A 13,584-nucleotide genomic window follows, 5' to 3' on the forward strand; every position below is an offset into this window, starting at 1 on the left:
TGGGTAATTTGCTCTCAAGTAAAGTTTGAAATCTTGAAACTTGGAGAGCTGTCCCAAACCCTTTTGGCAAGTTCTCAAAAGGTAGACTACACATGAATCTAAGGAACCGTGTCTCCCCTATAGAAGTGAGGCAGACATTTATATAATGTCCCCTAGCCGGTGGCAGACTCTATTAAACTGAGATATCTATGAAGACATCTGATCAAGAAGGCAGCTTTTGGCTAACCTGATTTTCCCAATCATTCATTCCATGTTGGCCCCAAGTTGATCAGGCACCGAATGAGAGGTGAGAATGACTTGGCTAAGTGAAGAATCTTCTCTCGTTAACACTGCTTAGCATGACTCTCAAATAGCATCTGATTGGATACCATTGAGACATGGCCATTCAAAAACGTATGTGGGAAAATTCTCCCTGTTGAGGGAAGAGCGTTGCATTCAGGGTTGGGGAACCTCTGGCCTCGAGGCCACATGTGGCCTTCTAGATCCTTGGGTGCAGCCTTTTGAGCAAGTCCAAGTTTTACAGAAGAAATCCTTTTATGAAGGAGATTTGTTTTGTGAAGTTTGGAGTTAGTCAAAGGCCACACTTGAGGATCTAGAGGGCCACATGTGACCTCTAGGCCACAGGTTCCCCACCCCTGTGAGTGATTAAGTACATCCTTGTTGACGACTGCCTGGTGTCCAGGGGCTCTGCTAAGCAATATGCCCCTGAGCCTTATACTTGGCCAATCATCGCACTTTGAGCTAACAGGCCAAACTAATAGCCACCTCTGAGTGATCATAGATGACAAACAGCAATGTTGAAAAATAAAGACTATAGCTCAGAATATGGCTTCGGAACACAAATGTTCTGCCTGAATAGGATGCCTTACATTTCTCTGCCAACAAGCTTTCATTCTAAGAAGCTAAATGTGTCTTTTGACCACTGGGCCAATTCTAAAATACTATTTTCTTTTATACTCTTGTCCACACAGCACTAATTGGTGCTATTCAGACAGTAATGATATTTTTTATCAGTTTTCTCCTGCCAGACTGAGACTGTAGAAGCAACTTATTTAATACAAGACACATATATACATATATATATATATATAAGTATATTTGTGTTTAGTTACATAGAAGTATTTATCTATATGTGTATATACACAGATATCTAGATACACACACACACAAACAAATTCATGTGTGTGTGAGTTAAGCAATGCTATGCAGATGTACAGAGCACACTGTTAAGGGAGGCACGGGTGAGGGGTAGGAATTCCCTTTGGTTCTGCATGGATTCCAGGACTCTGGGATACATTCCTGCCCCTCAGACTACCTTTCCCTCCTTAGTTGCACCCAGGGAGTTAGGACTATCCTCTTTTGTTGTTGGACTAAGCAGAAAACCACCTGAACTTGATAGCAAACTGCATCAGTAGCTTACATTTGAAAATTAATTGTGATTTAGATAGTTCTTTATATAGTTTGCACAGGACTTTTCATGTATCTCATTTGATCCTCATAACAGCCCTGTAATGGAGATAAAGCCAATGTTCTTATCCCCATCTTATAGATGATGAAACCAAAGTTTTGAGAGTTAAATGACTTATCCAAGGTCACACAGTTAGTGAATGAAAGAGCCAGTAGTCAGACTGGGGTCTTCTAACTCTAAAACTATTGGTTTCTACTCTTCTCTATATAATGTCTTCCTTTAGATCTATGATCCACATTACCTTAGGCCAATTTTACAGATGGAGAAATACACATTTATATAGTGACCACTTCAAGTCAGGCATTTGCTAAGTAATTTATAAATAGTATCTCATGTGATCCTCACAATAATTCTGGGAGTTAGATATTATATTTTCCCTACTTTACAGTTGAAAAAACAGTTGAGACACAGGTTAAGTGACTTGCCTTAGATTATAAAGCTAGTAAGTGTCTGAAGCTAGATTTGAATTTTGGTCTTCCTGACTCTGTGCCCAGGATTCTATCTACTGTGCCATCCAGCTGCCTCAAATCAAACTGGACTACTGTGCTACAAATTCCACAAAGCTGACACTCCATCTCCTGCCTCATCAATACCCTTCAGAATCCTTGTCTTCTTTCAAGGCTTTTTTCAGTCACCACCTCCTCCATGGAGTCCTTCCTGATCCTTCCAGTTGTCAGTACTATCACCTTCCTCAAATAACCTCGTATCTATTCATCTCTGTTCATGTCAGTCAGCTGTCAAATTCACTTTCCTAAAGTGCAAGTCTAACTATGTCATTCATTCAACTCCAGTGGCTCCCTATTACCTCCAAGATCAAATAGAAAATCCTGTTTGGCTTGTAAAGCCCTTCATAACCTGGCCCCTTCCTAACTTTCATGTATTCTCACACCTTGAAGCCCCCATGTTCTCTTCCCTCAGGGATACTACCTTTCTTGCTGGCCCTGCCACAAGACACTCCATTTCCCTTTCCTGTAATTTTTTTTTTACTGGCTTGTCCCCCATGCCTAGAAGTCTGTCCCTCATATCTTTTACGCTTGGCTTCTCTGATTCCTTTCAAGAGTCAACGAAAGTCTCACCTCCTGCAAGAATTTCCCATTCCTCTTTAATCTTATTGCCTTCCTTCTGAGATGATCCTCAATATATTCTGTATATATTTTGTACATAGTTGTTTACATATCATCTTCCCCATTAGATTGTAAGCTCCTTGAGCACAGTATCTGTCTTTTGTCTTTCTTTGAATCCCCAGCACTTAGCACAATGCTTGACCTATCAGAGGTGCTTAATAGATACTAGTTAAGTGACTGACATATGATAGCCCTCTCCCCAATAGAATCTAAGTTTCTTGAGGGCAGGGATAGAGCACATGCACATATAGCTCTGGAGCTGGAGTCAGGATGTTGTTCATTGCTGCTGTTCAGTCGTTTCAGTTGTGTCCAATTCTTCTCTTGGCAAAGATACTGGAGTGGTTTGCCATTTCCTTCTGTGGCTCATTTTACAGATGAAGAAACTGAGGCAAACAGAGTTAAGTGACTTGCCCAGGGTCACATGGCCAGTAAGTGTCTAAGTCTGAACTTCAACTCAGGACGTCCTGACTCCAAGCTTGGCCCTATATCTACTGGTCCACCCAGCTACCAGAGAGTCAGGAAAACCTAAGTTCAAATCCTGCTCAGACAACTATTAGCTAAGTGACCCTTCACCTCACTCAGTCCCACTTTCCTCACAGGTGAAAAAGTAGATAATAACAGCACCTACCTTCCACCCAGAGTTGTTGTGATGATTAAATTAGATATTTGTAAAGTTGTTTGCAAAACCTTCAAGTGCTATATAAATGTTAGCCATTGTTTTTATTATTTTTTTTTTGTTTAGCATCACTATCACTCAGCGTATAATTAGTGTTTGATAAATGTCTGTGGAATGAATGAAAGGGAAGCCAATTCTTCTTCCATAAGCCTCCCTGAATAGTTCATTGATTTACAGTGTATCAGAGCCAGTGTCCATCAAATAAAAAAATAAAATAACTTGGTGTGATTCCCTCAGTCTAGAAATGTCTTGTGTTAAGACAGAACGAAGCCAACAGCATTCAAGTCAGGTTCTGTGTAACATCAAGTGAGCATTCGAGTAACACTCACTCTGGTTTTATTCCTTTAACTTCTCCCTCTGAGTCAACCAAGTACTCTCACCGTCACACTACTCAGTATAAGTATCCACAATCACACCAGAATGGTGGGAGAAAGGAGTTGGAGATGTGTTAGAGATTTTCTTTATGTAACATGCCTCCTCTGGTCCCCACTGCCTGAAGGCCAGGTCACTTACCTTTACATGTCACCACCCCCCATTTTATGGGATTTAAGAGGGATCTCTTCTGCTGCTTGCTAGAGCCGCCCACAGATTGAGTTCCCCAAATATTAGTGCTCCATACACCCTGGTTCCACTTAATCACATAATAGTCAGATTAACTTTCACAAAGGAATACTTGAAAGATATAATAAGAACAAACAAACATTTCCCCCAATACCAGGAGGCAACACCTCTGACTCTGGGGAGGAGAGGCAGATTGGGCTCACCACATTTTAGCTTGGTTTGTAGGTGGCATTCATTAATCCTATCAAGTTCCAAGTCCAAAATCCCCCTGGGCTAGTTTCTCAGAGCCCTAGCTTCTCAGGGGTTCCATATGGGGCCTCTTCCAATATCTGGACTGGAATCCTGGGCTCCTGAGTCCCCACGGCTTGAGCGCTAAGGTCCAGGACTCCACTGCCTTCACCTAGAAGTGAAAAAGGACAAATGAAACAGACCAAAACCCCAAGCCCATTTTAGTTAGTGTTCGAATTGGTTCCAGCATTCCCCTGATTCCAGGGAAAGTCATTTAACTGATCAATGTCCCCTGGCAACTTTCTAAGACTATAAGTTGCAAAGACTATGCCAACTTTCATTGGTTCTTTAGCCGGGAATTCCTTAAATGAATGAGATCACAAGACCTTTCCCTCTCCCTATCCCATTCCAATGAATAAATCTACTCTACAGCGAGATACATCAGTATATGAATCATATTGTAAAAATAGATTATACGGCTATATAAAACAGAAGACCTATAAAGTTAATTGAAAGTTGTTCTGAAGTTTTTTCTAGTGGAAAGACTTTCTAATCCAACCAAGGTTACATTGAAAGATCCTAGTTTGTAGGTTACCAACAATGTTTATTGTATAAACAGTCTAGTTTCCATGACTGATTAGGGATAATTCTGAAGCTCTCAACTCATTGGTAGAGGAAATTTGGCACAGTAGAGAAAAATGCTTGATATAGACACAAAGGACCTGGGTTCAAATTCTGCTTCTGTGATTTACTACCTTTGTGACACTGGGCAAATTACTTTACTTCTCTGTCCTCAGTTTCCTCATCTAATCTAACCCTTTCACTTCACAGATGAAGCCAGAGAAGCAAAGTGACTCCCTCTAAAGTGTCATCACTAATGTGGTCTTTGAGACCTTTTTCTTCTCTCAATCTGCTATGTGGGACAGTGAAAAGAGCATTGTATTTGAAGTCAGATTTGTTGTTGTTGTTGTTCAGTTGTGTCTGCCTCTTTGTGACCCCATTTGGGGTTTTCTTGACAAAGATGCTGGAATAGTTCGCCATTTCCTTCTCCAGCTCATTTTACAGATGAGGAAACTCAGGCAAAGTGACTTACCCAGGATCACACAGCTAGTAAGTGTCTGAGTATTTGAACTAAGGTCTTCCTGATTCCAGGACGAGCACTCTATCCATTTCACCACCTAGCTATCCAATGGAGTTAGATAAACTGGGTTCAAATACTGCTCTGTTATTTATTACCCGTGACCTTGAGGAAGTCATTTAATCTCTCTGGGCCTTAGTTTCCCCTTCTGGAAAATGAAGGCTCATAGATCTAAAGCTGAAAGGAACTTTAGAGACCATCTAGTCCAAGCCATGAGTCCTAGGAAGGTTAAGTAGTTTACAGAGCATGTGAGATGATTTCTAAGGTTCCTTCCAATTCCATTTCTATGATATTTTGATTTTAGGCAGCAAGGCATGGTGTAGAGAATAAAAGAGTGCTCCTCAGAACCAGGAAAGACCTGGGTTCAAGCTTTCCTGCTGATATAGCTTAGCTATATGACTCTCACCAAGTCACTTTGCATCTTAGCATTCTGGACCAAAATCTAAGACCAGAAATTTCAGAGAAGGTGACAATCTGCCATTGGAGAGAGAGTTTCCTAATGTGGAAATTCTATACCCCCCAAAATAACAGGTTTGCTCCCTATTCCTTGGGATCCTATGTTTCCTCCCCCAAACTGACCCTGCGGATAAAAAGATATTGCCAGTTGTAATAAAGATTACTGTTATCGTTGGAATATTAAATCTAAACTTGGAAGTGATTTGTTTTGTTTCCATTTGTCTAAAATAATTCCTTTAGGAAATCTATTGCTCTATTGCTAATTTTAACTATTCGTTGTTAAGTGCTCTAGGATATCAGAACAAAGTGCTCTGTAGGGATGTGAGAAGGTATTGTTCTCTATTATCTTCCAAAGGGATGAGTTAATGACAGAGTTTTAAGCTAAACCCAGAATTTCCAGGGTTTTGTTGTTTTGAGGCTTTGACTTGAAACTGTTATTTTTTAAGAACTTACTTTTTCAACCAATTTTTGGTTTAAATCCAATTTGTTTCTTATTCTTTTAGAAGCATTCAATTCATTATAAAAAAAGGAAGGAAGGATAGAAGGGAAAGAAAGAAAGAGAGCGAGGGAAGAAAAAAAGAAACCATTCTTAGACCCTTCACATATGTACAAAGTCTGATTCTTTGAAATGTGTGTGATGCAGGAGAAACTGAGAAATATATATCTCTTTGCCCTTGGGGACTGGCTAAGAAACTTTCAGTGTCTGCACATCAGAAACAACCAGACAAATGATGGGTACACCTGCAGAGGCCTCCATCTACAAGGACTAAGGCTCATCTTGACCCAAGCTTAAGCTCAGATCTAAGGAAGAATGAGAGAATGTAGGAGGGCCTGGTGGAGTCCCCTTGCCCTTCCATACTCTGGGGAATATGTGCAGAGGGTGTGGGTGAAGGGTGAAAGAGAAATAGAAACCATGTCACTCCCCTCCTCAGTAAACTGTGGTAGTCCTGTTATCTTTAGGATAAAATATAATCTCTTTTTGGCAATTTTAAAGCCCGACATACCCTGACCCAAACTAAATTTTAATCCTGTGTATTAATTACTGCATATTAATTCCCTTCATGTAATAATGAGGGCTAACATTTATATAGAGTTTTAAGATTTTCAAAGCAGTTTACAAATATTATCTTATTTTATCCTCACTACAACCCTGGGAGATAGGTGCTAATATTATCTCCATTTTACAGATAAAGAAACTGAGGTAAACAGGGGTTAAGTGACTTTCCCAAGATCTCACTCACATCTAATAAATGTCTGAGCTGAGATTTGAATCCAGATTCTCCTAACTCCAGGTTGAACCTCTGGCTACCTATTACCTTAGATGCCTCCACACGTACTGCTGTCCTATAAACTGGCTTTGCTGTTTCTCACACTTGCTCTTCATGACTCTAATGCACTTCTCCTCACCTCCATCTCTCAGAATCCTTAGTTTCCTTCAAGGCCAGCTTAAACACCAATGTTTAGGCCTTTCTTGATACCCTGGACTGCTAATCTCTCTCCCTCAAAACTGCCTTTTATCTCTTATAAAGACTTGTATAGGTATGTGCGTATCACCCTGACTAGACTATGTGTTTCTACAGGACCAGGACTGTTTTTCTTTTTGTCTTTGTATGTCCAGGGCTTGTACAAGTCCCTAGCACATAGCAGGTGTTTAATAAATGTTTGTTGATTGAGGCAAACAATCAGTATGTTCCTCTGTTTCTCTGCTAGAAAAAAAGCCTTGTTAGTGGAATACCTACAGTCACTGTGGAAATAGTGCCCAGAATTAGACTCTTTTTTTTTTTTAACCAGGAGGAGAGAAGGAAGAGGTATTTATAAGTATTGCATGCTGTTTATCCCTAGGCCCACTTCCTGAGCCACTGGAGCTAATCAAGAAAATGATAAAAACCATTCAGCGTCTTTGTAGGCAGCTTCTAAGATGGGCCAGAAAGAATCAAATGATACCTTGTAAAGGAACAAGTCAATATGGGCTAAATGTACTTGAAATACTTTGAAATAAAATGTTTATTTCTCTTCCCTTCAAAAGTGAATACTGACCAATAGCTTTCAAAAATCCAGTGAAGTAAACAAAATTCCAGAAGACTACTGTTCTTTTTCTAATGGACATGAAAGAGGAGTCAGAGCATGTCATCTCTACAGATGAAGTAAAAGCTCTCTTTAGAAATTAATGCTTTCTTCTGTCTTTTAGAAAAATGAGAACTCACTTCCATGAGGACAGAATTTGCCACAAATCTCTAAAAATTCAGAATGAGTAGTCAGTGCATGTAAAACATTGGAAATAATTTATTTCTTATCGGTGTATTCCAGTGATTTGTCTCATAATCATATTTGATACAGAATTCAGTTCAAGAAATGGTGACAAGTACATACCAATGTGACATAGACAAAATATCTTTTTAAAGTGGTAGGTTAAAAACTTTTCACATACTTGACTTCAGAGGAAAGTCATGATGATTAGAAAAGGTAAACATTAGCTTTGGAAGAATAAATGGAATGTTCCTTAACAGGTTTGGCAAAGCCAGTGGAAAATATTCTTCACTCACTGTTTTGTGTTTTTCTCCACTACCCCTCCACCCCTGAACAAAGGATAATTTGTGAAAGGATAAATGAATGAAGGAAAAACAAAACCAGATGAACACTGTAAGTCACAGCTCCCATCTACATGTTCCCAGAAATTTCTGCCAGACAATGAGAAAATTTATTAGTATAATGTATAGCAGCAACTATCTACAGAAAAAAAGCAAAAACAAAACCCCCCAAACCCACTTGCAACTCAGAAATGTATGGCTCATTATCCCTAATATCATTTTGAACATTTTTGCACAAGTGTGCAGAATTTACATGCAGTAGGGAAAGTGTGCTTTTTCTTCTATAAAATACATTATTTATCAGTGCATTTAGTTCATACAATACATGACACCATTCAGACAGATATGACAGAGTAGGAGGGGGTTCCAGTGATTGAACAGATTAAACCAATCTAACAGCACATTCTTATTGAGAACCTTCTCTGTATCCAGCATTGTTATAGGTACTTGGTAGGGCAGGGGGAGTGGGAAAGAACAGGAAGGGCAGAGTTATAAAAGAACTCTAAGACATGATGCTTCTTGTCAAGGATTTTACAGTCTAGTTAGTGAGACAAAATTAACATACGTTAAAAAAATAATGTGCTAATTAAACACTAAATTATGTGGAGAAGGAATGTATTGGAAAGGAGAAACCATTCGCCTAGGACTCAAGAGACTGGAACTTAAATTTGAGATCTTCCACTTTGTAGTTTTGTGAGCTATTGAAAGGTAAGTTCTTTGAGGACAGGAACACATTTTTATCTTTGTGTAGGCTTTATAGTAGCAGGGAGGGAGGGAGGTCCTTATCCCAACTCCCACTTCCTCTGTCTATCTTATCCCTAGAGGAATGACTATAACTTTCCATTACTGCTCTTTGTTAACCTTAAGAGGTTGTGGAATTTTCTTTGATCTCATAGGCATGAGCTACCATTTGTGCGTGTTTCTCCAGTATCACTGTCATTTATGGTTCCTATCTCCCTTACATCATCATTTGACTGACCCAGTGATTAGCACCTCAGTGTCAGTCAACCAATTACTATTAATTAGCTTTTACAAAGAATATTTACTAAGAAAATACAGCAAGAATAGAAGTGAAAATACATACCAGTCCTCCTCCCTGCCACAGATTCTCCAATATACCACTTTAGTCCCTGGAGAGAGTAGGCTCAAACACAAAGCAGTTACTACAAAGCATTGTCACCATCAAGTTCACCTCTAAATACAACCTAGCCAATGGAAGGAAGAAGTAGATGAAGTCATTCCTTCCCTTGTAGAAAATGGTGTTTTGGTTGCTGGATCAATTCACTATTCTTCAGGTCAAGCAGGTGGCCCCTATGGTCCGTCTACACTGATGTTTTACTGGATTCAGCTGCTAGCAAATTGTGATATGGATACTAGCTTTTGGAGCCCCAGTGGCTCTCACAATGTTTCCAAGTTCACAAGTTTTTAACTTAGTCTGTTCTGTCTCCAATATTCCTTCATCTAAGATCAAGACTAGACAAAAAAGAGAAAGAAAATCATCTGAACCCTGCATTCACAGGCCACAGGTTGGCCAAAGTAGGATGGGGTGGGGGTGAAGGATATCTTTCTCCCCAGTCAGAGGATTAATGTATGTCAACCCTCATTAGCCACCAGGAAAGAGAGAGAGCAATATGGCCAGTTAATATCTTTCGTAAGGACACTCAGTTGCAATTCAGCAGTCAGCCAGAAGGCCCCTCTTGATCATACTGTAAGCAGATAAAATACAGTCATTGAATACCTGTGCATGCTTATAACTCCATGAAGGGGGAATGCATCTGATGGAGCACTCTGTGTTGGCTCATAAGAACTGGGCTCTTTTCAATCAGGCCCCTGTTTTGCATCTAGGACAGTGCCTGGGCACAAAGTAAGGGCTTAATAAATGTGTTAATTGATTGATACTGGAAATTACCTTAACCTTGCTCTGTCTCAGTTTCCTCATCTTTAAAATAGGGATAATAACACTTAGGTTACCTACTTCACAGTATTGTCATGAGGGAAATCACTTGTGAGCCTTAAAGCTATAGATAATTAACTTATCTGTGCTGAGTCAATTCAATTCAATCCAACAAACACTTAAGTGCCTGCTGTGTGTAAGGCACTGTGATACAGAGACAAAAACAAAACATTACTTTTCCTCAAGAATTTTACATTCTACTAAAAATTATATTCTACTGGGAGATGAGACATACACAGAAAAGGAGGAGAAAGTATGAAAAACTGAGGGAATCAGGAGAGTCCTCATGTAAGAAGTGATACTTAAGCTGTACTTTGCAGGAAATTGGGGATTCTGTAGGGGCATCAAGGTCAGTACAATTTCAGACTCTGGACCTGGAGTCAAGAAGACTCACCTTCTTGAGTTCAAAGCAGGCCTCAGACACTTACTAGCTGTGTGACCCTGGGCAACTCACTTAACCCTGTTTGCCTCAGATTCCTCATCTGTAAAGCAAGCTGGGGAAGGAAATGTCAAACCACTCCGGTATCTTTGCCAAGAAAACATTAAATAGGGGAACAAAGAGTCAGACACGACCGAAAAGAATGAACAACAACAACAATAAAGAGATTCTATGAGCTTGAGTTAAGAAGGAATGTGTGCCAGATGTGTCCTAGGATTTCTTTCAAAGGGGATTTCCCCAAGGAAGGGAAATGAACTTGGGGTTACTGGAGAGGCAACTCCCCCAACTTTCTGAGTTCTCCACTTCAACAATTTTAAGTGTAAGAGTAGTTTTAAAAAGAGAGTGAGATCAGATGTGGGTTAAAGTTACTGGAGAAGAATTCATGGATGAAACAGAGCTTGAGCTGGGCATGTACGTGTATGTAAAGAGGAGAAAAGCACCTCAGGTGCAGAGGACAATAGTAATAATAAATTAATAATGATAACTAGCATGTATATAATGCTTTACAGCCTGCAGAGTGCTTTACATATGTTATCTCATTTGACAGTAAAGAAACCCCCTTGACTTGAAGTGGAACTTAGAAGTTGGAGAATAGTGAGAGGCTGTTGATAGACAAGGCATGAATAACAGTCTTGAATGCCTGGCTGAAGAGTTAGCTGATCTGATAGGCTCTCGAGCAGGCTGGTGAACAAGGGAGTGCCGGATCAAAATACTATGTTTTGGGAGCCTGCCTCTGACAATCACAAAGAATGGATGAAAGGGGGAGAAACCAAAAACAGTCAAGTCAGCAGAAAGTTGCAATAATTCAGACTAGGGCTGGACTGAGGTGGTAGGAGAGTGGAGAGGAAACTGAGACATTTCAAATGAAGAAATGTCAAGACTTGGTAATAGATACAATATAAGAGATATAAGAGACAGGAAGGTCAAAGATGCCTCTGAGAGTGGAAAAAGCGCATTGACACTGATTGATAGAAATAAAACAGTTGGGGAGAACAGCTGGTTTGAATTCAGTTTGAAATATGAATTATTGCCAGGGATCAGAACACACTGGACAGCCATCTGATATAAAGAGGATCAGCGGACCTGCTGGGCACATGACTTCCCGAATCCATGTCCTCATTCCCTGGGGTAGTTCATCTATCCAGTTTCAGAACTCACTCCTCAAGCCTGAGCTATCTTCATTGGTGATAGAATGAGTGCAAAGTCTCCAAGGTTACTTGGACCAAACTACGCTTCATATACCATCTAGCAATCTATCTAAGTTATTTTGCCATCTCCCCTGCTGCTTCCTGATTCTCCTCATCTGCAACAATGCTGTACCTCAGACCTTCAGAATGTGTACCCCAACCCAGGTGCTGGAGAAGTTAATCCACTCAGTTAATAAACTCCCTTCCAGGATGCCTGGGCTTCTTTAACTGGAAACTGACTGAATGCAAATGTGCCTGGTCCACTATATATCTAACCAGTGATAGACCAGACTATTCCCTGGGTGCAATAATCAAATCAACAGTGTCTTTGCTTTGGAAAGGTTATGTCAGTTGACTGTCTTATGGATCAACATACCATTCCTATGATACCCCAGATCAAAAATTCCTTCCACAGATACCACTTCCCACTATGTGTTGTCTGCCCCTATATAAACTCTTTAAAGGCAGAACTGTATCACTTCTGGTGTTTGTATCTTCAGTGCTTAGCACAGTGCCTGCCACACAAGAGGAACTTAACAAATGCCTTTTCATTCATTCATTCATTCATTTCTGCGTTTAGTCTAGAATACTAGCAAGTTTCTGATTCACCTCTTATAAAAATGGTACCATAACTGAAAATTAGGGAAATAATTTCTCCCCTTGGTGGATGATAATATTGTGGCCAAAATTCCCACCTGTAAAATGTAGGAAGTGGACCAGATGGTCTCCTCATTCTAAGAGTCAGAAAAGTGAGAAAAATTTAATTTGAGTTCTAGTTCTGCCTCTTGATAGGTGTGTGACCTTGGAAAAATAATTTAACCTCTTTGAGACTTAGTTCTCTAACTTCCAAAATGGGGATAATAATATTATCTGATAAACTATCTACAAAAATTTTCCCCAATTTTCTGCTTTGCTTCTCATCTTGGCTACATTTATTTGTACAAAACTTTTTAATTTAATGTAATCAAAATTATCCATTTTAAATCTAACTTTGCTTTCTATCTCTTACATATTCATAAATTGTTTGCCTATCCATAAGTCTGATGAGTAAAATGTTCCATGTGTTTCTAATTTTCTTATAAAATCTCTTTGTGTCTAGGTCATGTATCCATTTTGACCTTATCTTGGTAAATATTACACTAGGTACCAAGTTATTTTTGAGTCTCAAATGAAGTGATGTCTGTAAAACTCTATATAACTGGAAACTATGATTATTATATCAATCAATCAAAAAGTATAAATTGGGGCAGCTAGGTGTCGCACTGGATAGAGCACAGGACCAGAGTTCAAATCTGGCCTCAGACACATAACACTCACTAGCTGAGTGACTCTAGGCAAGTCACTTAACCCCAATTGCCTCACATTAAAAAAAAAAAGTATAAATTGAGCTGCCCTGTTATGGGGCCCACCTTATGCCATTTGCTAGAGATACAAATAAAAAGAATGAAGTAATCCCTCATCTTAGGAATTTACATTATGTTAGAATCACTTAAGGTATATAAATTTACAGGGTGGGGAAGACCATATTTTCACCCTTTGTTTCTGTGGAACTCCTAGCACAGACACTTATTTGGGAGTAATGTATAAGGGCGTGGTGTGGGTTAAGCAGGTAAATTCTAAGTAAGTAGGAGCTGTTTCTCTAGTCTTGCCTTCTCCCTAAATCTCCAATACAAACAGGATTATGGATGATTAGGAAAGTTATTTAAGCATCAGCTTTACCTAGCATCTCAGCAAACTGCCAATTAATAATAATATCTAGAATTTA

General features: G+C 39.5%; 1 long non-coding RNA gene across 1 annotated transcript in view; it reads right to left on the reverse strand.

The window, feature by feature from the left end:
- Positions 1-13,584, reverse strand: part of LOC114025390 — a 91,117-nt gene that overhangs the window by 73,524 nt on the left and 4,009 nt on the right. The window contains exon 2 of the long non-coding RNA XR_003567019.1: positions 4,033-4,229. This is a non-coding gene — a long non-coding RNA (uncharacterized LOC114025390). The remainder of the gene's footprint in view (positions 1-4,032; positions 4,230-13,584) is intronic.

This window comes from Vombatus ursinus, unplaced genomic scaffold, assembly GCF_900497805.2.
Source record: "Vombatus ursinus unplaced genomic scaffold, bare-nosed wombat genome assembly UNPS02014830.1, whole genome shotgun sequence".
NCBI lineage: Eukaryota > Metazoa > Chordata > Mammalia > Diprotodontia > Vombatidae > Vombatus > Vombatus ursinus.